We start from the raw sequence: 24,306 nt of genomic DNA, 5'->3' as shown, positions 1-24,306 counted from the left end.
TGAGCCCTGGGGTCCGTTCTGGCCCCTCACCCCCAGACAGAGCTTGGGGGGCCGGAGCGTGTCCAGAGCCGGGCAGGGGGCTGGGGCAGGGGCTGGGGCACCAGTCTGATGGGGGGGCTGGGGGGTCAGCCTGGAGAGGAGGGGGCTCAGGGGGGACCTGATCGCTCCCTACAGCTGCCTGGGAGGGGGCTGCAGCCAGGGGGGTCGGTCTCTGCTCCCAGGTCACAAGCGGAAAAGGCCTCAGGTTGCACCAGGGGAGGTTTAGGTTGGATAGTAGGAAAAAACTACTCACTGAAAGGATGGTCAAACATTGGAACAGGCTGCCCAGGGAGGTAGTGGAATCCCCATCCCTGAAAGTGTTCAAAAAACATGTAGATGCTGTGCCTGGGGACACGGTTCAGTGGTGGGCTTGGCAGTGCTGGGTTAATGGTTGATGATCTCGAAGGTCTTTTCCAACCTAAGTGATTCTGTAAGTCTATGAATGGCATTTATCGCGCTTTCAAATAACTGCTGCTTAACCACTGCTCACTGCTTGGCAAGGTGCCGTGAAGATGCAATGCATCTGTTGTGGTAGCTATTAATTAATTAACATTCAAGACAGAAGCTGCCGGTTCCACTTGTGCAAGCAAGTTGCTCTTTGTGTGGTGTGCTGCAGCTCACAGCTGCCGGGAGAATGTGCTGCAAGATGGTGGCTGGTCTGGGCCGGCAGGATGGAAGACAGGAAATTCTTATTTTCAGGAGCCATGGTAGTGTCGTGACACACCAGGTAATAGCACACGCCCCCTGTTCCTTGCCCCACATTTCTCACAGGCAATGCAATGCCATCTCATTGCTTGCATGTGCTTTCAGTACATAATGCACACCACGGTTTCCACCTCTTTGTCAACAGCTCTTTTATCAGGCCTTGATTAAAAACACTGTTTAAATCCTTATTCCTATTTATGCATGTTTCTGAGGCACGTCTGTGTGGCAGAATATTTAAACATTAGCTTTCAATGCCACTTGCTTCAGGGAGCAGAGACAAGCTTCAGATTAATTTTGGGTGATGCTTTGCTGATTCAGGACCTTGCCTTTCCCACTGCAAAGGACAACCATCTGGGTAAAGAGGAGTGGAGTGCAAGAAGACATCCCATGTGTTGCAGGAAATGCAAGCTAACACTGTCTTTGCAGGAGCAAACATGGGTGGAAGGACCTTACAGGTTCCTCCTGAGCCTTCAAGTCTGTCTTGAATTGGTTAGAGATTATGGTAAAGGGTGACTTGGTAACTGGACCTCACCTGAGAGTCAAAGTGACATTTAGGTGAGATGTCAGTGCTTTCAGTCCTGGGACACATGTATTTTCCATTCCTGTTGTTCATTCAGCCAGGCTGTGCGTTGGCACCAGTGCATCCACTCTTCAGATTTTTCCTGACAGATGGGGCTGTCTTCATCCCTGACTTTCCCATCCAAAGCATGTGAACCACAACATGGGTTTCAATGGGTAGGCAGTGCCACAACCTCCCCTGGGGGCATCACTGCTGGGAAATAGGGATGAGTCCTCTCCCACCCAGCCCACTACTGGCATCTGCTGAGGACTGGCCTCTTAAGGAGCATGAAGAGTGCAGAGCTCTGCTGGGGCAAGGCTTTAAATAAGCAGAGACCTTGGTGTAGGTACCTGCAGCTTCTTCACAGCAACAGGTACAGACAGATCAGTTGAAACTTAGGAAATATCAGTGTGAGAGTCTTGAGGCCTGATGATCTCCAGATCTTCCCTTCGCTCTCACTGGAACAAGATGGATCTTGCCTATTTGCTCAAGTTCAATTTGTTGTTCAACATTCAGGAAATTTTATTGTATAATCTGTGGCTCCCCAACCATTTTTCAGGCCCTATCTTTTATTTTTTTTTGGTTTGGGTTTTTTTTTCAGAAGAGCTTGGGTGTGTCGACAAACATCTTGCAGCGGTGAAGGATGCTGGACTGAGTAGACCGTATGGGCTCTACGAACAGCAACGATCGATGAATATCACAGCTGACTGCCGGCACTGTAGCAAAGCTTGTTTCTTTAGAGCTGCATCTACTTTAACCCAGTGCTCGGCGAATTGCAAATCCAAGTGCATTTGACAGTGTGAAGGCAGTGTAACAGTCTGGCGGCTGGTACCCCAGTGGGAAATCCTGTGCCTGGTTCGTGTTGGCTCGCTACGTCAGGGAGCTGCAATCATGACCGGAGGTGATACCTTCATTTTCAGGTGCTTCTGCTCTTTTCAGCTATTTGCCTTCCAAAACGGCTTTTTATTGCTATGTGTGAAAACCTTCACCACTGTGCAAATTTACTGTGTATCAGATGGGAACGGTTTCCTGGCGCTGGTTTTCAATATAATATTTCACAGCTCTCCGCTTGCTGGGAAACATCCATTTCTGCTCCAGTCTGTGCTGACCTGCAGAAGTTACAGGCTTTCACAGCCTCCTGATGCGGAGCTTGGGGTCCTGTAATCAAAGACACAGATGTTTAGGTTTGAGGAGCACTAATTTGACATCCCCTGTACCAGCCACTTTTTGTCTGACCAGTGTTCACACTACTGGATGATGCCGTTTTCTCCAAGATGCTGCTTGTCTGTACCATCTTCCTACCTCCAAGCATCCCAGCTCTGCAGCGCCTTGTTCACGTTGCAATGTCAAAGAATTCTTATATTGCCACATTGCTTTTTTTCTCTTGCATATGGTGGAAATGTTAGTTCGGGTAGGCCTGCACAGATTCTGATTTCCAAGACTGATGCATATAAATGCGTGCACATCACAGTCTTTGGCCCCTCAGCGTGATACCCACCAGGGTGTTATGCTTCTGCTGTGGTTTGCAGTGGTGGCAACACCATGGCTAATCTTTTCATTAACATGAATACCAATGGCTTGCCATGGCAGGGAGGTTCAGTGTTTTAATGTTCACTGAGGACTGAGGGCTTCTTCATCAGTCCTCATTCTTGAACTGGGCAAAGTGCCACCTGCAGTCTCTGAGGATATTTCAGACTCCATTGCATAAGTGCCCTCTGGTCCTTTCTTGATGTTTCAGGCTACGGTTTGCTGTTGAGGCTATCTTCTGGACCACATATATTTCCAAATGTGGCAGCAAAATAGCTCACTGTAGCACATTAATCGCACACTTTCCCTTCCATCATTTCCACAACTCTTGCATAGGAATTGCCATACCCAGTTAGACAGCCGGCTCATCAAATCCTGCTTCCTGCCTCCGGCGATGGCCAAAACCTGAGGCTGCAGAGGTACCCCCATAGCACACCAAGCTGCACAGTTCTGGGTGTGCGGGTGGAAAACCTCTTTCCTAGCTGCCGCAGAAGATCCACTTATGCACTGAAGCATGACATTTGATTACCTTTATTACAGGATCTTTGTGTGCAGAGTTACAAATGTTCATGGTCATGCAATTATCCAGTCACAGCAGTTGATTCAATGACCTTTGGCAGTGGAGTCCATAAATTTGCTATATATAGTGAAGGGACCCCCTGATTTGCTGTACCTCCACTGATCTTTACCTTCAATGAGTGGCATCCAGTGATTTATATTATACATGGCAGGGTAAAATGGAAAGGGACTTTCAGTCCTGTTGTTCCCTTTTTTCATTTGAATATCCTCAAACTCTTCTTTAGTCTTTACAAAACATTTCTGGATTTTTGACCATTTTCTTTCCTCAAATAAGATTATACTTCAGGCTTCTCCAGAACTCTGGAGCAAAGATGTCTATCTCCCATGACATGTCCAATATCCTTTGGCTTCTCTGGGTGAAGATCTCAGGTATGTTTGGGAAAAGAGCATGGCTACTATGCAAATGCAAGAAGGAAGGTCATTTCAAGGGATGATCCCATCTGAGGCGCAGAAGAGGGAAAATGATGAGTGCACCCAGTTAAACTTTCAGGGGAAATTTATAGACAAGAAGAAAATCAGTGGTTCAGAGTATAATTTGGCCAGAGATCACATTTCTCAATGAAAGTATACCAGGTACCACATGCAACAGGAGGAACAGCTATCCATGGAGAAGGAAAAAATGTTAGTTTTAAGCAAAACAATGCCACAAAAAAACATTTAGCATCTCTTCAAGCACATGCTGCTGCAGCCTTGAGTGCAAGGAGCCGTAAAAGTGACTGAAGTGAGAGTCTCAAGAGTAGATTGCTTAAGTGAAAGGAAGCTGGAATGAAATGTCAGCCAGCCCTGTCGGTCCCTCATTCAGTGCTGCTCAGAAATGCCTGATGCTTTCTGACTGGATAGCCAGGGCTGGAGTAATTACTGGGTTGCAGCATTTTCACTTTTACAGTGAATAGCAGACTTTTTTCTTTGCATGAGTTACAATTTTGCCATGTGTTTTATCAGCTGACACTTTTGGTGAAGGTTTTTGCTATATAGTCCTTCTGGTGTGCTCCTGTCCTGGTCATAACAGCCACATGACAGCTGTCCTACTCTACCAAACTTAAAGCTAAACTTCCTGGGGTCTACACCAGGAAATTAAACAATTTGGGGCACAGGTAGTCACAGTAGTCACCCATACTGCTAAATTGCTAGCTTCAGCCCAGAAGAACAAGCACGGACCCAGACAACCCTGGGAAGCTCAGAAGCTGGCATAGACCAGGGACCATTCCCAACAGAGCATCTGGAAGGGCCATCCTATTTTGAAGACTCAGAGTTTAATAGCACAGACATGGCCAGACTGTGCCAAAGGGCCTCAGGACTAGAGAGCAGGCCTGGCCCTGTTTTTTTTGACTGGTATAAATATGGCCCAGCTGTCCACCTTGTCTTGGCTTTGGTGCATGCATGACACCATTTTTAAACTATAAATCTCTGAAGAGAACTCTGCATCTCTGAAGAGAGTCTGGTGAGGTGCTCCTGCCCTATACACACAGCTACAGCAGCAGTCATTGTTCACATCAGCCTTTCTGCAGGGGTCTCCACAGACCAGCACAGCTACAGCATCTACATGCCTGGTCCCTACCTCTGCACTTAGTGCAAGAACCCGGGACAGCTGGAGAACCATTATCCCCAAAGGTGGCTTGCACAGCAGGGTCCATGTGTATGGGAGCACCTCCTCTGGACTTCATCATCCTGTGCTCCCTTTCTAGTCAACAAATGCCTCCAAAGAGAGACCAGTCTCCAAGGGACTGGAGGCCTGAATCCACCCTCTAAGGTTATATCAGAACATGGGTTCTGACTGGTGAACCCAGGTCATCCAAGTTAAGCTCAAGGCACATACTGTAAGAGCCTTTCCAAGGACTCTGCAAGGGCTGTTTGGTTGCGTGTTGTGCTGTGAGATGCCCTGAGGTGTGTGGTGTGTGGATATCACAAAAGCATGCTGGAGACGCCAGTAATGCCTGCAAAACAGCTGTGAACAACTCTGTCCAAGTGGACTTGGGACTGCCACCACAGAGAGGTCCTTAGGGAGGAATGAACATGTCTGTGCTGAGCCATGTCTTGCACCAGACTGAGACTTGGAGCTGGTCAGACCAGACCCTTTCTTATCTAGAGTACATCTGCCTTTCTGAGCCACTTTTGATGCCCTTCATGTCTTTTTTGATCCTCTAGGCAATTACCCACTGCTATTGACTCTGAGCACCCAGCTCTTCCCTTCCAGTGAAACGCCAGACTGGACCAGTCCCCTAGGGCCACTTCTAAATCCTCTTGGTCATACAGGCATTGGATAGGTTACTTTAATTCCCTGTCACCATTCCTTCCTCCATTTTTCCCCTCTTCAAGCTACAGGTCAGGACCTACCTAGCCCTTCCCTGTGCCAAGTCCTGAGATATTTACGAAGCTATCACATCACCTTGATTAATGCAGCCTTCCCCTTTCTGGTCTCTGGTCATGTTCTGCACTTGGAACTGCTCCTGCCTGCACTCTTCTCTGCCCTTGCTGACCATCCTGCCTCCATTCCCTCCTCCACGTCTTCCTCTTGCCACTGTGCTCCTTCCTATGGGCCCATCTGCTCTCTCCTGGCCCTTGCAGCACCATGAGTGGTGGATGCTGAAAGACTGGGTTCCAACGCTACCCCCTGCAGAGCACCCACCTTGGCACTCCCTACACAATGGGGACACCCCACGTCCCAGCTGAAAAGGAGAACAAATTTCTGGCCAATAGCATCACCTTGACTCTTTTTCACCTTCCTATGCAGCCCATGAGTCCTTCCTTCTTACCAGACCACTCTCTCCCAAAGGGGGTCACAGCCACCAACTCCCATGATACTCTAAAACCTGGAAATGCTAAGCCATTCCCCGTTCTTCTGTTCCAGCCACCTCCCCCACATGCTTTCCTGCTCTAATACTCCAGGAGCCATGGCTTAGGACCCCTAGCTTAGCATCATGTAATGTGTGTGTCCCATTGTCCCCCCCGCCTCTAAACAGCATGAGCCCTGCTTGAACCCTCTTGATTTTAGGGCACAGAGTGTTGCTGGATTTCCTTGCCTTGTTTCTAGTGCTTTCAGTTCTGTATTGGGTCTTTTCTACTATTTATTTGCTGGCTATTCAGAGCATGGCAGGATGTATTATTGTTTAGATTTTAGAGGCAGTATTTGCTTTCAATGTAGATAACAAAGCAGGAAAGCAGCAGAGGGGAAGTCATCTATATCATACATCCTCTGGAGGCAAAAAAACGAGTAACAGGTTAAAGTCATCAAGGTAAAAAGTTCCTTTTGCAAAAAAATCACAACTCTTACTGTCTCAGCCAGATATTCCCAGTATAGGTCAGCTTGATCATCCTCCCATGCCGCATACTGTCAAAAAAGCTGTGATCTGGCTTTGGGCCACTCTTACGTTGTTTGCATTTGATGCTTTTGAGGGACAAGGCTAAAGGTTTCAGCTTGTTCAGAGATGACAGGGGATATCAAGCAATGGAGATGTAGAGCTTCCAGGCTTGTGAAAGTGGAAAATCCTGGAGGCAATGGTTGGTTTGGCTCTAATTTTATCTGGGTTTTGTCAGGCTAATTAAAAAAGTGCTGTATACTTGTGAATTGACAGATTGTAAACATTGTGTTATTGGCTTACTAGATGAAGATAGTATGGGATCAGGGGAAGAGGCTTGCATTGGGATACCCTGGAGAGGTGTGGCAGTGTGGAAAAGGGATTCAGGCTTGCAGATTGTCTTTGGCCAGGTAAAGCAAGCCATCTCCCTTTGTCCATGATGGGGCAAATTTTTCACGTCTTCATGCTCGTGGAAAGGAGATGAACAGACTGAATGCACAAAAGAGAAAGCAAACAGATGATGCATCTGTAAGAAATGCTTTGGTGTGGGGGCATAGCAGTGGTCCCAACAGGGAACCATTTGTTCTCAGGGCGCTCACAAAGGGGCTTTGCCCAAGACATATTTAAGCAGCTTATGGACATTAGACAAATGCTTAATCTGCAGAAAAATAGGCCACCAGGCAGGCAGGTGCTCTGATGCATTTCAGGCCATGGAGAAGCAGGGCCTGTGAGAGAGAGCAGTGGAGGGGACCCAGGGGACTGGTTATTGGTGGCGTGTAGGAGCAAAGCAGTCAGTATTGGATCTTACACCTCAGAGGTTGAGGAAGCAGGCATAGCAATTGCAAATGCCAAAAATGTTTCTGTGGAAAGGTAAAAGAAGCCCCTGAAACGACCTAACAACAGCAGTGAGAGGCAGAGAAAGACTCAAAACTAACATATCAAGCCTAGTTGCAATTCTTCCACCTGCATCCTCTGTGTTGCTTGCAGGACCTGAGCCAGCCAGGTGCAAGGTAGCTTGAATATTGCTCTCCAGATTTGCATCTTTGTCCTTGCAGATGCAGCCACTGCTGAAGGGCACAGAAAGCCAGACAGAAAATCTGCCAGATCATTTCCAAATCTGATCCTAGTTTGCCCTAAATAAAGGTCTGGATCCATCTGTGGGAGGCAAAAGCAGAGCAGGAATGGCTTCAATCATCTGCAGCTGCATCTCGTTCTCTAAGAAAAAGGCTTGAGCTGACATCTCTTGGGTCCGTAAGCAGCATTTCCTAAGCAGGTGCCATTATTTTGCAGTCCTACAAAAGATGGCAGCTTTCCCTAAATCTTCTTCCCTGCCAGCTGGCTGGACTCTGCCCAGGAGATACATGTCTCACCTTAGTTACTGACACTGAAGCTGGCACAGCCCATGGGAGACGAAGCTCAAAAGCTGCTGAGAGCTGCTAAAAGCCATGTCCCTAGCAGTGCTTGTGGTATTTCACTGGTGCTGGTCTCTGCCTGGAAAAGTGATCACACCTGCCTCCTCCTGGAAGAGGGATTTGGATTTTCTCTTGGTTGTACATGAGCCAAGTTGCCTTTATGCTGACAGACCCAACAGCTTGGGTTGCTCCTGCAGCATTTTCTCACCATTCATGGTGCCTGAAGCAGCTTCTTTGGGAGGGGCTTGTTGGATCGGGAACTCAAGGAGGAAGAGGCTGCAGGAGCCAGGAATACACTGGCTTGCAGTCTCAGCTCTCTGTGGTCTCTATTTCTAAATTGTCCTTCCTTGCAGAAGGACACAATAAATGGTGGGGTGAGCTCTACCACTCGGAGCCTTCACTGTGTGCCAGGGTATACTGTATACTACAGGTCAGCCACCCACAAAAGACCAGTGTGTATCCTCAACAAATCCCCACCTCCCTTCCCACAGCTTTCCTCTGCCTCGGTCTTTACTGCAGGAGCTCCTCAGGATCAGAAACAAGGTCCTCTCCATGTACCCATCTCGTGCATCTCTGTTCTCCAGGCTTTGTCTTTAGAAGTGGAGGATTGGAATGCAAACATAGACTCTGTTCTTTTCTAATCATCCCTTTTATCAGGTCACCCTTCCCTCCACATTATATTTGCAGCCTATGGAAACCTACAGACAGACAGAAACACAAAACAACATCCTCAGCTCTGCTGCCCCCACCTCTGTTCTCTGAGTCCACCAGTCCAAGAGAAGTCATGCAGCATATTTCTGGCTCTGCTTCTGTGGCCTTGGACACACTGGACACGTCCTTGCAGTCAATTAAACGGTGTCAGGACCTGTTTTCTGGCCCTGAGGCCAAGTGGCGCTACCTGGCCATATCCAGACTATGACTGGTGGGCGAGCAGTCCCCCATCCTGCCACCACCCATCCCTGACCGGTGAGCAGCTTTGCTGTTGTCCTCACCTGGCCTTGCAGCCTCCCTGCCAGACAGAAGATGTCTCTGCTGAGTAACCAGGGACCGTTTCTCTCCTGCAAACAGGCAGCTGTGGGCTTAAACTTCTGGAGGTAAGTGTAACTTCTGGAAGTGAAATCATTGGCTTTCTGCTAAGCTGGCTTCAGTGATGAAGATTGTAAGTCTTCAGTTCTTGGCGACATTTGCTGTCTTCTGCTCCCTGACTGCCCAGCATCTAATGTCACAAGGGCACAGGGATGGGGATTATTTCAATGAACTCCCACAGTAGTAAAAGCAGCAACCACGTCAATGATAGTAATGAAGACCCTAGAAATGAGGACTGACCACGGCTGGCTGCAGCACCTGACTTGTGTGGTGGTGAGGACATGTGGGGTATCCTGCCAGGGTGCTTTACAGCAGCACTGGGTGGGCTAGAAATTGCCTTTATGAACATCCTTAAGTAGTTCCAAACAGCACAGCGAACTGGCACATCTCAGACAAGGAGGGGAGGGCATCGCTAATACCTGTACCCAAGTTAGACCCGCAATAGGCTCTGTTGACCCTGATGACTCCAACCTCACCAAAAGATGAAAATATCATTATCCGCAGTGCGTTTTGTGTTTCCTCAAGGCACACTGGAAGCAGGAACCAGCAAGCTGGGCAATGCACAAGCAGCAGGCATCACTCCCACTCCCAGGGCTCTGAGTAAGATGTTCCTGCTCCTCCTAAAGGATCTCGCTACAACCCCGGGAATGCAGATGGGGAAGAAATGAGGGCAAGTGCAGAATAGCAATGTGATAGCAGTATTACTGACATTTTTCCATAGAAAGAAACTAATTTCTTTAAATAAATGTCCCACAAAGTGAAATTGGGATTTATGGAGGATGTCTGAGGAAGGGAAAAGATTTGGGTTCATCTGAAGTGTTTTTCTCAGATAAAATTGCAGTGATTCATTTTTATTTTGAACTTTTAAATCTTTTCCCTTTACTGTACATTAAAACTGAATAAAATTATTATTACCTTCCTCTCAAATAAAGACAGGGGAACCCTTTTCCCTATGTGTTTAGGTTAACTCCCGTGTGCCTTGTAGGAGGTGACACCAGAGTCCACGTCTGAGGACACTGATGGGAGTGAAAGGAAAAAATGGCCTCAAACATCTGCGGAAGGCAGTATCCTGAGCCATAGTGAATTCCTCTCCAGGAAACCCATCCCGCCTCCCTTTGAACCAAGGGGAAGTCTCAGCATGCGCGGTACCTGCAGCAGGGATTTCTAAGCACTCCTCCTGGGGGCACTACCAGAAAAAAAGAGAGAAAACCACAGTGCTGAATGGGTCAGCAATGCATGAAGCTGATTTGGGTTGCTTTGTACTTTGTCTTCCAAGAAAATGGTGAGCAAAGAAAAGCCCTAGATATTTCCTTCTCGTTTAGCTTGTGGGCTGGGCTTTCCACCGCAATGCCAGTCCATGCCCCTGTTCTCCGGACCAGGGAGGGGCACACAGTGGATTTTCTGGTTCCTTGGCAAGCCCCAAGACTGAAAGAAAATTGACTTTGATCTAAAAAGAAATTAATTTTTTGCCTTTTCAGTTTGTCCAAAGAAACAAAGAAGGATTCCTTCAAGATCAAGCAAAATGTTTTCTTTCATGTCGGAGCATTTTGAATTCTTGTTTCAATAAAAGCACAGGAAAGAAAGGAGAAGGTAAGAGGGTACGTGGAGGACTGCCTGATTCATCCAGCACCATCCCACAGCAGTAAGGCTGGACATTTCACAGGGAATATGCTTTGATGCAGGAGGGAGAAGCTGCAAGACACTGCAGAGGATGCCCAGCTTGTGCAGAAAGCCAGGGATGTGCGTGGTGGGAGGCAGGTTTGAGCCATTGCATTCCCTGCACATTCCTGGTTGGATTTCTTAGCAGGGTGAGATATCAATGAGTGTCAGGAAGGCAAGCGCCTCAGGGCTGTTATTTAGCATCTTAGTAACACACGCCTAACTCGTAGTGAGGTGCTCCAGAATTTTTCCTAATGGATAATTTCTACAGTTTAGGATGCATTTCCCTGGCTATTCCTCATATTTTCTAAGCTCTGCACTACACCAGGTCAGGGTCTTTGCTGCTGTCAGTGGCTGCAGCTCTGCTCTCACCAGTGGGTCACAGATCACTTTTGCATTCACTAGATTTTTCTCCTTCAAGTGGACTCAATGGGGCTAAGAGATGCTGCCTTGGCTGAGAATGAGCAGTTGGAGGGCAAGTTCTCCATGCTGTCTCCTTGGGAAGAGTCTCCTCGTGATTCAGCATGGATGCTACGGGCTTTTTACCCATCATGCAAACTCACTGAGAGAGTTACCCTGCTTTGGAGAAAACAGGCTAATGACACAAAACTGCTGAAAGAAAAAAACTAAGTCCATCTGGGACAATATTTAATTGCTGGTGGCAATTTGCAGATTCAAAAGCTGCAGCAGAATTTTTAGGCTGGACCAGCCCTAGCTAGGTCCAAGCTGCTATCTGACATGTGGCAGATTGCGTCTCTCTCCTCCTGCTTAATTCTCCAGCTACTCAGTCCCAAGGAGCCTGTGCTTACGAAGTGCCTCTGCAGCACAGCACAGAGCTGCTCACAAAGCAATGGTCGTTACTGTGTTCCCCCTCTCATTCCAGTCCTGATCTTGCACCGTTTAAGTCAGTGTGAGCTCTGTTCATGAAATATTGACTCCAGGACCAAGGTCCTACCGCAGTTCAAACCAAAGGCTTTAGCAGGGATTTGCTGCCTTCTTGTTTCCAAGCTCCCTATGGACAAACAATGGGGGAAGAATGGGAAGAAACATCAACATCATGGGATACAAATGCTTTAGAGAATTGGTTCCCAATGTATTGGCAGTGCAGGGGGGTGAGCTGGAGCTAGGACATCCCAGATTCCTGTCAGGTTACCTATATTGAAGACACCCTCTGAAGAAACCCTAAGGGACTTTGGAAACTAAAACCATCACCTTCATAGGATTATGTTTAGGCTGCTGGTTCAGATTGTCTGGACCATAAGAAGAGGTAACGAAACCCTAATTAGGGACCTCTGGTCCTCCGAGGCAAATGTGGTGCCTTTCCTGCACAGTTTGGTGGTCATAGGTTTCAGCCAGCACTAGCTAACCTCTCAGAGAATAACACTGTGGGTTTTGTGGGACCTTCTGGGGTCTGCTGGGTGGTACCACAGCTTGGGCAGTGAGCAAGTCTGAGCTCAGAGGACACAACTCAGAGCTGTCAGTGGGGGCATGTTTGGTGATGGATGCAGTGAAAATTCCAGGCCTCGGTGGTGGTCATTGCTGATAGAGCATCTCAATCCAAGTGTGGGATGGACCTCTGGAGGACAGGGACAGGGAGGACAGTGTATTTCTCTCTGACACCACCCCACCATCTCTGCTCCTGCGCATCCCTGCAGGATTTGAATTGCACAAAAGCACAACTTCACATGAACAGACTACTAAGAAACTCACTTATGACTCCTGTTGTGATGAGGCTGGTATGAGAAAGTGCAGTATTTGTATTTGACCATATCATCTCCATAAACATGAACTTATCTGGCAAGACTTACCAGATCTTTCCTGATCCTCTGCACACAACTTTTTGGAAGACAATGAACCATGTAGCACACTTCAGGGTGAGAACTGGTCTTTTTTAATGAAAGAGGCAAATTCCATTTCCATCAAAGAAGAAGAAACTAACACAAACATCACTGTTACCCTTCTTCTTTCATCATTGAAAGTCTCTGTTCTATTTCTTTTTCCTGTGTGTCAGGCAGCAGTACATCCTTCTGCAGTCTTTAGCGTGCTCCTCCTTCTCTCCTTTAGCACATGTCCTGGAACAATACCCATTGCAGCTCTTTTTTGACTGGCTTTTGCCTGCAGAAAGAAAGAAAGAGAGCTAAGTCTGTGCTGACGAATTCATCGTGGTCAACAGCAGAGAAATCCCACCATCACACAGTAAACTTCCTTCTTAAAGTGTCCACATCCACACTGATACTTGGGAATGGACCCTGGCCACTCTCAGCACTTGTCCCAGGAATGGTTTGAGCCCATGCTATTTGGCCAAGAGCAAAGCAGCCAGTGACAGTGCTGTCAATTCAATGGTGTGGAAGTCAGTTCAAATATCAAGCTGAGACCTCATTCCTGGCACTGCTGAATTTATCGGTATAGTCACACCCTTGGTATCCAACTCGAGGTGAACCGAATTGCTCTGACTTTGTCAACTGGTGCCCAATGACTGTGATGGGACCCAGCTCACACAGAGACCCCCAGACAGTGGATGTATAAATCTAGGATGGTGTGATTCTGGAGCTGAACTCCACTCCAAAATTCTCCTGAGCTGAACACAACCAAAACCTCAATCCAGGACTCACATCCCACACCTGCTTTCCTGGAAAAGTCTTTTTTTAACCTTAATTTATTTATGGTTTGCTATTATATCTCATTAATTTATTTATGGTTTGCTATTATATCTCATTTCTGCTCCACACAAGTTGCCACCTTACCTGGGGTAGCCATCAAAGCCATTAGAAAAACAGCAAACACAACATAGATGATCCTCATGACTGGACATCCACCAGGATGGCAGCAGGTCTGAGATGCAGCCTCGCAGAGAGATCTTGAACCAGTTGCTCAGAAAAAGGCTGAAGACCTTGATATTTATAGACATTTCTTGACAGAGAGGACAGTGTTAAGGAGGAGCGTGACTTCACTGTTGCCCAAGGACACATTGTTTGCTGCTTAGTGGGATATTATGTCACTCCAACCCAGTGCCCATCTGACAATGAGACGTGCACTCTGTGCCTATTTGTCACTGGCTCTTTGAAATCATCTCAAATGGCCTGTGCAGGTGTCTCTCCCTTGGGAGCTGGACTCTTCTCAATCTGGTGGCCAAAGCTTTTAACACAGACAGTTGGGACTATCAGTCCCTGGTCAGGGGACTTGGTGTTTGCTTGTCAGAGTGGCTAAGGTGGACCGCGTTACAGCAACAAGTTTGAGACTCCTTCTTCTTCCCTTCCAAAACAGAGACCTGAGAGGACTGGTACTACATTGGCCAATACCACCACATGCATTCCCAACTCATGTCAAGACCTAGACCCTCTACTAGAATCCAAGGTGCTGTGGCAACAGACATATAAGTTGTTATAAAGCTGAAATGCCTTTCCTGCAAAAAATCTCTGGCTATCTGAAGGTGAGGTCACCAGTCTAAGATAATCACTTGGGTCTTAATCCAGTTGCCTGAACACAGACAGCACTATTTGAGACCTCCTGAAATTTCTACATCAACCGTGTCCAAGTTGATTTGGAAGCTACTTTCTGCAGGCAGGATAAATAACAACTCATTTCTAGTCTCTGAGTGATGGACTTTATAAACATAAATTGATAGAATATAGGGAAGCACTGAGCAGCAAGTAGCTTATGCCTCTACTGCCCACCTAAAGTCTTATTCCCCACAAGCTGGGAAGAAGTTCTAGCAATTACATCTATATCAGATTGTGGTTGATGTGTTTCTTCCCTCATTCCCTTCTCCCTTCTTGAGAAGAAAAGAAACATCACAGCACCTCCAGTTCAAGAAGAGACTGAACCCAAGCAGAGACACTGTAGATTGTGTTCCCTGGCAATGAGTGAACGAATGAAAATGAGCAACATTGGCACCACATTATACCCTCCAGAACTGCTTGAAAGCCCACTGGGGCTGTCTGTCCTGGAGAGTAAAAGTTGCACTTACTCCAAGTCTAACCGCTCTGAGAGGGATTAACTCAGAGATGAATACACCGCTATTTTGCTTTCTCATTTGGTTGTCTCCTTGTGTTCTAGACCTTTGACAGTCAGTGGAAATCTACTCAATATAATCCATGGAGCTGGGAGAGTCACTCAGCTTATTGGCCTGGAGGTTTTTAGTTAGGGTGAGTTGAACCATGCTTTAAACTCTCAACACTATTGACTGGAGTGACTATTCCCATAACTCAGCATCTTAGGTGTGTATTTGAAATGTCCTACCTGGTCTCCAGCTGTGCTTCTAGAGGGTAATGGTCTCCCATAGCTCTCATATCATACCTGCCACCCACATATAGATGTCCCAGGCACTCATTGGTTCCTCAGATGGCACCGAACATCTTCATTTAGGCAACTCAATCAACCACTAGCATGTCTGTAGAACCTTCTACGTAAACACCTCAGTTTAGCTCTCCCTAATCTCCATTTATTCTCACCCAGAGGGTGCCAGGTGGACAAAGACATGAAGGGACTGGGAACAAGGGAGTCTCCTCTACTCCATCCTTCACATCCAGCTTAGACAGCACAGCTCTAAGATGCTGAGCAGGTCCCACTCCCTGTGGATCTGCAGTTGTTCTGTCTGCACCGAGCATGTCCATTGTATTGCAAGGTAAAAAAGCAGGAGAGAAATGGAGGAGAAGATAAGGCAAAATAAGGATTAAACTGCCCCAGATTTTACCAGTGCACTCCTCTAGCTGTCCTGTCTCTAGAAGGGAAATGGCCACTCAGTCTTTACAGCTCTTCTGGTCCCTGACTCCTCTACAAGTAACAACAACCACTATATCCACAGTGATGCCAGCCATTAACTCACAACAAATTCCTCCTGGAACAGCATCCAGCGGCCACTGGTGGTGGGTAATGTCATACAGATGCCTCAGACAAGTGAAGAGCGGAGCCAGTTGTCGGAGCTTTTCTTGGCAGAGGCTCTTTCACTGTTGGACTCTGCGCTGGGAGAACAACAAATTTCAGGTGAAATGACATTGATATTTTTTTTTTTTAATTCAGAGCTTGTCTACACTTAACCAGTGTTAGTAAAGGTAGGAAAAAACACTCAAACAAGTAAGTTAGATACCAGAAAGAGAGAGGTAATACTGAAATAAAACTGTTTACACTGGTGCTGTACGTTCATGTTTGGAAATAAGGGTAAGCATTACCGATGTTACAGCCGGGTGAAATTTTAGATCGATTAATTAAACAGGTATTTTGTAGTTGTTGAAAGCCTACCAGGTAGAAATACTGCTTTTCCCAGTTCCCCTTGCACTTTCTTTGCTAAAAACTCACAATTGGTTGGCATCAAGGAGGAATGGGTTTTTGGGAGGAAGAGAAATGGAGGTTCATTTCCCTTGAGCTGCAGGTGGTCCTTGGAGCTGTTTTGCTCCCGTGCTGTTCATGTGGGAGGCTGTGGCTTTTTCCTGGGCAACGTTATGCCGAAGGATTCCTGAGCCGACAGTGCCGTGTAGCATTTGGAGAGGGACAGACTTGTCCTTCTGGGTCTTACAGCACGGGTCAGTTTGGCCAGGGCTGGGCTTGATGGTGCCAAGGAAGTTTGTCTGCCCTGGATGGAGGGCTGTCAGCGGGTGGAGTGGTGTCCACAGCGTGGGGTGTGCGTGGCCAGGTTTTGGCAGCGGGGGGTACAGGGGTGGCTTCTGTGAGAAGCTGCTGGAAGCTTCCCCCGTGTCCGATGGAGCCGATGCCGGCCGGCTCCAAGATGGAGCCAAGGGCTGACCCAGCAGCGATGGTGGGAGCGCCCCTGGGGTAAGGGGAAAAACCCCCTTTGCAGGTGGGACCGGAGAGAGGAGCGAGCACAGGTGGGAGCCGCGGCCCTGCAGCCCCCCAGGCCGGGGCAGGGGGAGGCCGGGGGGCTCCAGGCGCCGCAGCAGAGGCTCCCCCAGCCCGTGGGGAGCCCCCGGCCGGGCAGGCCGTGCCCCCAGCCCGTGGAGCCCCCGGGGGCAGCTCCCCCCCGCAGCCCGGGCAGGACCCCCGGGGCAGGGGGTGCCCGCAGGGGGCTGTGACCTGCGGGCAGCGGCGCTGGGCCAGCTCCTGGCAGGGCCCGTGGCCCCGTGGGGAGAGGAGCCCGGGCGGGGGCAGGGCTGGGGACCCCGCGGGGACCCCCCTGGGGCCGGGCAGGGGGTGAGGACCCTCCCCACGGGGGGCAGGAGCCGCAGGGACAGCGGGTGGGGGACCGACCCCAGCCCCTGTTCCTGGTCCCCTGTGCTGCTCGGGGGAAGGAGACAGAGAAAATCAGGAGGAAAGTTGAGCCTGGGAAGAAGAGAGGGGTGAGTGGAAGGTGTTTTTAAGATTTGGCTTTATTTCACATTGTCCCACTCTGATTTGATTGGTAATATATTAAATTAATTTCCCCAAGCTAAGCCTGCTTTGCCCATGACAGTAACTACTGAGAGATCCCCCTGTCCTTTTTGGAACCCAAGCCTTTTGCCTCCCCCTGCCCAGCTAAGGTCAGTGTAACAGAGTGGCTCTTGGGCACCAGGTATCCAGTCAAGGTCAACCCACCCCACACTCATTCCCTGCTTATGTCCATATATCCACGCCACACCTGTACATTCGCACCTAAAGCTATGTGGTAGAAATAATTAGTTTGCTTACTGAGAAGCCTCAAAGCTGCATTGTCTCTCTGAGACTGGTGTAGTCGAGTGGTGAGTCTCTATAAACAGTTTGTCTCTGCAGAGATGTGTGACTGCTACTGTTACAGAGTTTACATACACCTTTGATCACCTTCATGGCTCTTCTCCATACCTTTTTCTGCTCCAACACACATTAGGGAGAGCAGAAACCAAACCCTAAATACGGTATTGATCTGCAAAAAGAGAGAAGCACTGAGTGGTCTTGAGACTGGCACAAAGAAGACATAAAATCCATTGTGTGAGGTCTGTGAAGGCCTGTTTGCTTCTCTGTTCCCCACCTCTGGTGATCTGCTGGAATTTTCATGGAAAGAGGGCTGTCTTGTACTTAGAGGAGGCATTGCTGAACTAACCACATTTTTTAAGACACCTGCAGATAACCTGTAGCCTGGAAAAGCAGGGTCATGTTCAGGGCCACAGAAAAGGCAAGAGGGAAAATGATACCTTCGTCCTAAATCCCTACCCTGTAAGACAACTGGCAGCTCTGCAGCTTGTTGTCAGTGGATGTTAAGGCTTGTTTGGTGCTGATGAGCCTTTGGGCTCTGTTTGGAGAACCTGTCCTAATGCTTTATGTGGGATCATGGGGACACAAGTAACCACACCACACACACCACAGTTACATCTCCTTTTTTTTCTCTTTTTAATTATTGAGAGGAGGGGATGACAATCAGCTTAGGCAGTCGAGAAGATGCTCCTAAAGCCTCCACGGTGCCTCCTCTTCCCCAGGTGCTTCCTTTTCAGCTCCTATTTTGCCTTCCAGCCGGGTGGGATGCAGCAGTAGTACTTGCAGTCGGAGGAGAAGGACCACACATCCGCCTTGCTGCACTTGCTGGAGCAGTACCCCACCTTGGGGCAGTGCTTCCTTATCTGCCCGTAGCCTGCAAGGGGGAGGCAGGGGAGAGTGGTTGGGTCAGGGTAGGTGCCTCTGCTCCCCACTGCCGAGCCCTCCCACCACCTCCAGGTCTAGGTGCGGCAGCGGTCAGAAGGATGGGACCCTGCCTCTAGGGAGGTCCTGCTCCATTCTCCCACACATCCACACTCCTGCCCAAGCCCAGCCCCAAAGCAGGGAGGAACCTGGAAGAGCACAAGCCTGAGAAACTCCTTGTGCATCCCTCTCCCCCCGGCTGGTGACTACAGGGTCAGTTGGTGACATAGGCACAGTTTGGGAAAGCGATGCTCCCAAGGAGAGCACATTCATTGCCTGCATTGAGAGACAGCCCAAAAGCAAGGGTCATAAAGATGCTCGTCTGTGCAAGACTGCACAGATGTCTTGCACCTCTCCTTATAGGATAGGATCAATAGTCTCAGAGCAAAACAGCAAAAGCCACATCAAACTTTTTTGAAAAACTTAGATCTCCACTCAGGTATCTGTACTTGTATCGTGCATTTTAAAATTGCCCTCTGATTTAGAGATGCTTGAAAGAATGTTCCAAAGGTCTTTAAATTGGCCTCACAGCAGCCTGACACAAATGTTCACTGTGGCGGTTAAAAGTGGGCCAAGTTGGCCCAGGTGGATGAGAATTGATATCTGAAGGGGGTTTCTAATGTCCACCTGGGAGATATTGGCTTAGAATCCCCTGTAGAGAGACCAGAAAGCCTTAGAGTGTCAGAAACAAGCATTAGCAGCAATATCTATGTCACATTAGGATATCAAACATACCGAGAACTGAGCCTTGATAGGAAAATTGAGTTGCATAGAAGAGTCCCCTCTGGTACTATGAAATTCTCTGAGTCCCTAAGAGAAGTGGCCATGGCCAGGCTCTTGTGTGGTAATTGTCTGGCCTGGGCTCACTCCCAGACAGGTTACTGAGGTTTTAACTTCAGTTATTACTACACAAATCTCTCTGAGGTAGTCCCAATATTATTGTCCCTTGAAAGAAGTCATTAAAGTACCTGGCTAGGTCATAGCAGTCACCTCAGATGGTAATAGTTATATTTTCAAAAGCTAAAGTTACTTTAAAAGAATCCCAGCTGGTATAAGGCTCATCCCACCCTATTTGCCATCTTACCTGGGGTGGCCAGGGCGACAAGTAGGAAGACAGCAAAGACAAGGTAGAGGAACCTCATGGCTGGAGTTGAGCTTGGATCTCAGCAAGGCTGGAGAGAGGAGAGTCAGAGTGAGCTCGAGGGGAGGAGATGGTATGCAGGGAGGCTGCGGCTGCAGTTTTTATAGAGCGTTTCCCTGTGGAGCAGAGGGTGCTGGGGAGACGTGGGAATTCATCCAAGCTGTGCAGTTGGCGGCTGGATGTGCAGGGGTGGCACAGGCACCAGAATTTCCCATGTGCACCCAAGTGTGCTGCAGCCACCTCCCCCCAGACCTGGTTACCCAACATCAGATACGATTTTAGCACACTGGCGCTGATGAGAGCACAAATGAATAGGAGCTGTCAATAGCAGAGTTGATAGGACTGGGCTGATGGGTCAGAGGGACCTGATGGAGATCTGCAGGTATAACGATGAGGGGGAGAACAAGATCAGTATCACAGGGCTTTGGGCCTTTCCCAACTTCTGGCAGAGATGCAACTGCATGCAATAGGGCTGAGATGTGGCCTCGATGAACCGATAACTCTCCCTCCATTGTCCAGACTGGTCACCATATGGGGCTGCTCACTCGGAAAGGACCCACGTTCCCATCTCCACTTGAGAAGGGAACCATGTCTGCAAAATGTCTTAGATAAATTCAGCAAACATCACACTCAATGGATGTTTTGTTGTCCCCTCTCACCCTTCTGATGGATGGACAGGAGCACAGGCACTGACAGCTCCCAGGAGCCTGCATGAGCCGACCACTTGCAAGACACTTTGATCATCACCTCATCCTCACAAACCCTCCAGACAGAGCTGGGGTTTCAAACATGAGCAGAGCTCTACAAAGGAGCTTTCCCAACCTCAGTTCACTGGGCTGTTTAATAGCTTTATAAACAGCCAGAAAAAAAGATGTGACTGGTGAAGGGACAGAAGCTGCTGCTGATGCAAAATTACTGAATACCATCAAACCTAAATCTGCAAAGGGCAGCAGACGGATCTTACAACAACTAGTAACAGGGCAGCAAAATGTCAAATGCTGAATCAGTGTCAGTTAGTTTAAAGTTGTGAATCTGGAGAAAAATATAATCCCTGCACAAATGACAGGTCTGAATTACCTAAAGCCAGTTAAAAGAGGTTTGGGAGTGCTTAAAAAGAGTGCTCTGAAAACAGCAGATGAGAAAGAAAAAAAGGAAAATTGTACATTAAGAAATGTTAGGGAAGTTATTAAGACAAAAGAAAACATTGCCTCACTGCATCGGTCTGTGGGGTATCACACTGTGGTATGTGCGCTGCTCATGTCCCCATCCCTGATGGCCAGCAGTCAGGCAAGAAGAGGTTAAAAGAAAGGTGGCAGAGCTGGGGACCCATTTTCATTAAGAAAAAAAAAAAAAGTGGTACTCCTCAGCTCAGGGAAGAAATATTTATTAGTGGAGGTGTATCACAAAGCTGTAAAAATTTTAGAAGCCTAAGGAAGACAGAACTATGGTTCTTTGGTTTTCATCACCCAAGAAATAGGTGCCATGCAACAGTTAATCATGCATTTGTCAAAAAAGTAGACAAAAAAGCCCTCTTTCATGCTGAGCATAGCTGAAACATGGAACTTTTTCAAGAAGTTCAAGAAGTCAAAATTTATTGAAAGGACAAATGTATTGAAATAGCCATTTATAAATTAATGAAGCAGGTACAAATTAAACAAATCAGATATAAAACCTTCTTGAGGAAGTCACTGAACTTCATGTGACTAGACGGTGGGGAGTTTTACTGAGTGAAAACACCTGTTCTTGAACTCCTTCCCAGGCACTCGATTCTGCCCAGATCAGGCTCCCCAGTCAGGCTTGGCTCAGCCTTATGATCCTCTCTGTGATCTTATTTGAGTACAGAAACTGAGTAAAAGTAAAAGTGATGGGACTGTACACCTCATCTGCTTCATCGCCGCTATTTCTAACTGCCATTCTCAGGAGTTTGTCCCTTTTTTTTGTAAAGACCTTCAGTGATGGTGTTTCCACAACCCCCCTTACTCAATCCTTTCTGCTGTATGGTCCTGCCATTACAAATGCTTTCCCATATGTGTCCAGTTCTGGGCTCCCTGGATCCAGGGAGACTGGGAGCTGCTGGAGAGGGGCCAGCGGAGGTGACCAAGCTGATGAGGGGCTGGAGCATCTCCCTGGTGAGGAAAGGCTAAGAGGGCTGGTCCTGTTCAGCCTGGGCAGGAGAAGGCTGAGAGGGGACCTGAGCGATGCACACAGGTACCTTAAGGGCCAGTGTCAGGGGGCCGGGGCCGGGCTCTTGTCAGCGGTGCCCAGCGACAGGACAAGGGGCAACGGGCACAAACTGCAGCACAGGGAGCTCCGTGGGGAGAGCAGGAAAAACTTCTTTCCCTTGAGGGTGATGGAGCACGGGGACAGGCTTCCCAGAGGTTGTGGAGGCTCCTTCTCTGGAGACATTCAAACCCACCTGGATGCAATTCTGTACAGCTTGCTGTAGGAGAGCCTGCTTTAGCAGGGGGCTGGGCTAGATGGTCTCCAGGGGTCCCTTCCAACCCCGACCATTTGTGATTCTGTGTTAGCTCAAGTGAGGACCTCTTGCTGCAACTGGAGTCACTGACTTCTCATCCTGGCTACCAAGAGCAGATCATATGTTTCTAATATATTACCTTTTCTGGATTTGAGGACTGTCATGTTTTCTATGTTCTCTCTTTCCCGATCTCCATTATTGCACTTGCTTCAGTCTTTTCTTACAGGTCACATCTTCTTGTCCTCCTGTCATTTTCTGAGCTCACTTCAGCCCTTTCACAGCTTTCTTGAAGCACAATGTACAAAACTGCATGGATGCACTTTCCAAGGGGTGCACGGTGCAACAGGTACGTCCAGTGTTTTACAAACTTAGCTTGTGTTTGTACTTGTAGGACAATTGGTGCTGGTTTCCCAACACCATGACATTGCTCATTTGTGCCTACCTATGATCTACTGCAGCCCAATTTTCCCTGCAGACCTGCCACACAGCCAGAAACCCCTTGTTCTGTATTCTCCAGCTAATTATTCTTGTCTGTATAGACAAGGTAGCTTTACCTATCACTTAATTATATTTTTTTCATTATCTCTTTAGCATGAGAAGATCCACTAGAATTCTAATCCTGTCCTCTAGTGCTTCACAGTCTCTTTCGACTTCTTATTTATAATTTTAGTAAGCACACTCTCTAGACAACCATGAAAATTATTAGGCAGGATAGCACTGGACTCCCAACAGATTTCTGATCAGATGTGGTGTGGCCATTCATTACCTTAGCTTCATTTACATATTTTCCTACATCTCCTTTAATCAGCATTATAGTCCTTTTTGAAAGATTTTGGGCAAAATACACTAATAGATCTTGGCCAAATCAATGCGATGAAAATCAGGCCAAGTGTGAGGTCCTGAACCTGGTTTGGGGTAACCCCTGGTATCAGTGCAGGCTAGGGGATGAAGGGATTGAGAGCAGCCCTGCCAAGCAGGACTTGGGGTATTGGTGGATAAAAAGCTGGACATGACCCAGCAATGTGCACTTGCAGCCCAGAAAGCCAACCATATCCTGGGCTGTATCACAGGCAGAGTGGCCAGCAGGTCAGGGGAGGGGGTTCTGCTCATCTGCTCCTCTCTAGTGAGACCCCCCTGCAGCACTGCATACAGATCTGGGGTCAACAACATAAGAAGGGCATGGACCTGTTGGAGCTGGTCCAGAGAAGGCCACGCAGATGATTAGAGGGCTGGAGCAGCTCTGCTGTGGGGACAGCCTGACAGAGTTGGGGTTGTTCAGCCTGGGGAAGAGATTGCTCTGGAAAGACCTTAAAGCAGCCTTCCAGTACCTAAAGGGGGCTCATAAGAAAGCTGAGGAGGGGCTTTTTAAAAGGATGTGTAGTGATAAGACAAGGGGGAATGGCTTTAAACTGAAAGAGGGGAGATTTAGATTAGATATTAGGAAGAAATTCTTTTACTGTGAGGGTGGCAAGGTGGTGGCACAGGTTGCCCAGAGCAGCTGTGGATGCCCCATCCCTGGAAATGATCAAAGCCAGGTTGGACAGGGCTTGGAGCAGCCTGGGCTGGTGGAAGGTGTCCCTGTCCATGGCAGGAGCTTGGACGAGATGGTCTTTAAGGTCCCTTCCAACCCAAACTGTTCTGTGATTCTATGAAAATGTTGTAGAGCACTGTGTTTGGGGGAGACCCCTGAGGCCCTGAGGAACCTCACTGCCAATGCACTGGTTGGGGATGGATGAACCCTGAAAACTATCCTGCGGGACAGATTTGCTGCCCAAGTCTGTGCATTGTGTCTGTGCCTTGCAGGCCGCGTCCAGAGCTGATCAGAAAGGTGCCCAGGCTTCATTCCTGCACCTCCGGGGAGCAGCTCCGCCGTCGGCAGCCCTGGCTGGCGCTGGGTCGAGCAGAGCCGTGCCCGACGGCTCCACATGTGCTGGTGGCAGAGCCCTGGCAGCCGGATCTGGAGGAGGGGGAATTGCCCCCGCGTGTCCGGGTTGGTGAAAAGGGCCAGTGAGCGGTGAGGATAAGCCGACTGGAGCACGGCTGCCAGGTGCCTTTGTGAGTGGGACCAGCGGGTCGGGGTGACATTGCACATGCTGGCAAGCAAACAACCCTCTTTGGAGATGGGTTTGCTCAAGTTTCTGCTCCTGCCGTGCTGCTTGTGGCAGGAGTCCCTCTATAAAACCCAGGGCCTCCAAGGTCCCCCAGTGTGGCCATCTCAGACCCACTTTGCTCCCAGTGTGCTGAGATCT

At 48.4% G+C, this 24,306-nt stretch overlaps 1 long non-coding RNA gene across 1 annotated transcript in view; it reads left to right on the top strand.

The window, feature by feature from the left end:
* Positions 1-24,306, top strand: part of LOC308064562 — a 39,344-nt gene extending 15,038 nt beyond the window's left edge. The window contains exon 3 of the long non-coding RNA XR_013928445.1: positions 1-24,306. This exon is cut by the window's left edge and continues 6,524 nt beyond it. This is a non-coding gene — a long non-coding RNA (uncharacterized lncRNA).

Source organism: Falco punctatus (genome assembly GCF_963210335.1).
Source record: "Falco punctatus genome assembly, chromosome: 5".
NCBI classification, from domain to species: domain Eukaryota; kingdom Metazoa; phylum Chordata; class Aves; order Falconiformes; family Falconidae; genus Falco; species Falco punctatus.
Note: the sequence above shows the minus strand (reverse complement) of the source record. Positions and strands in the feature narration are given on the sequence as shown.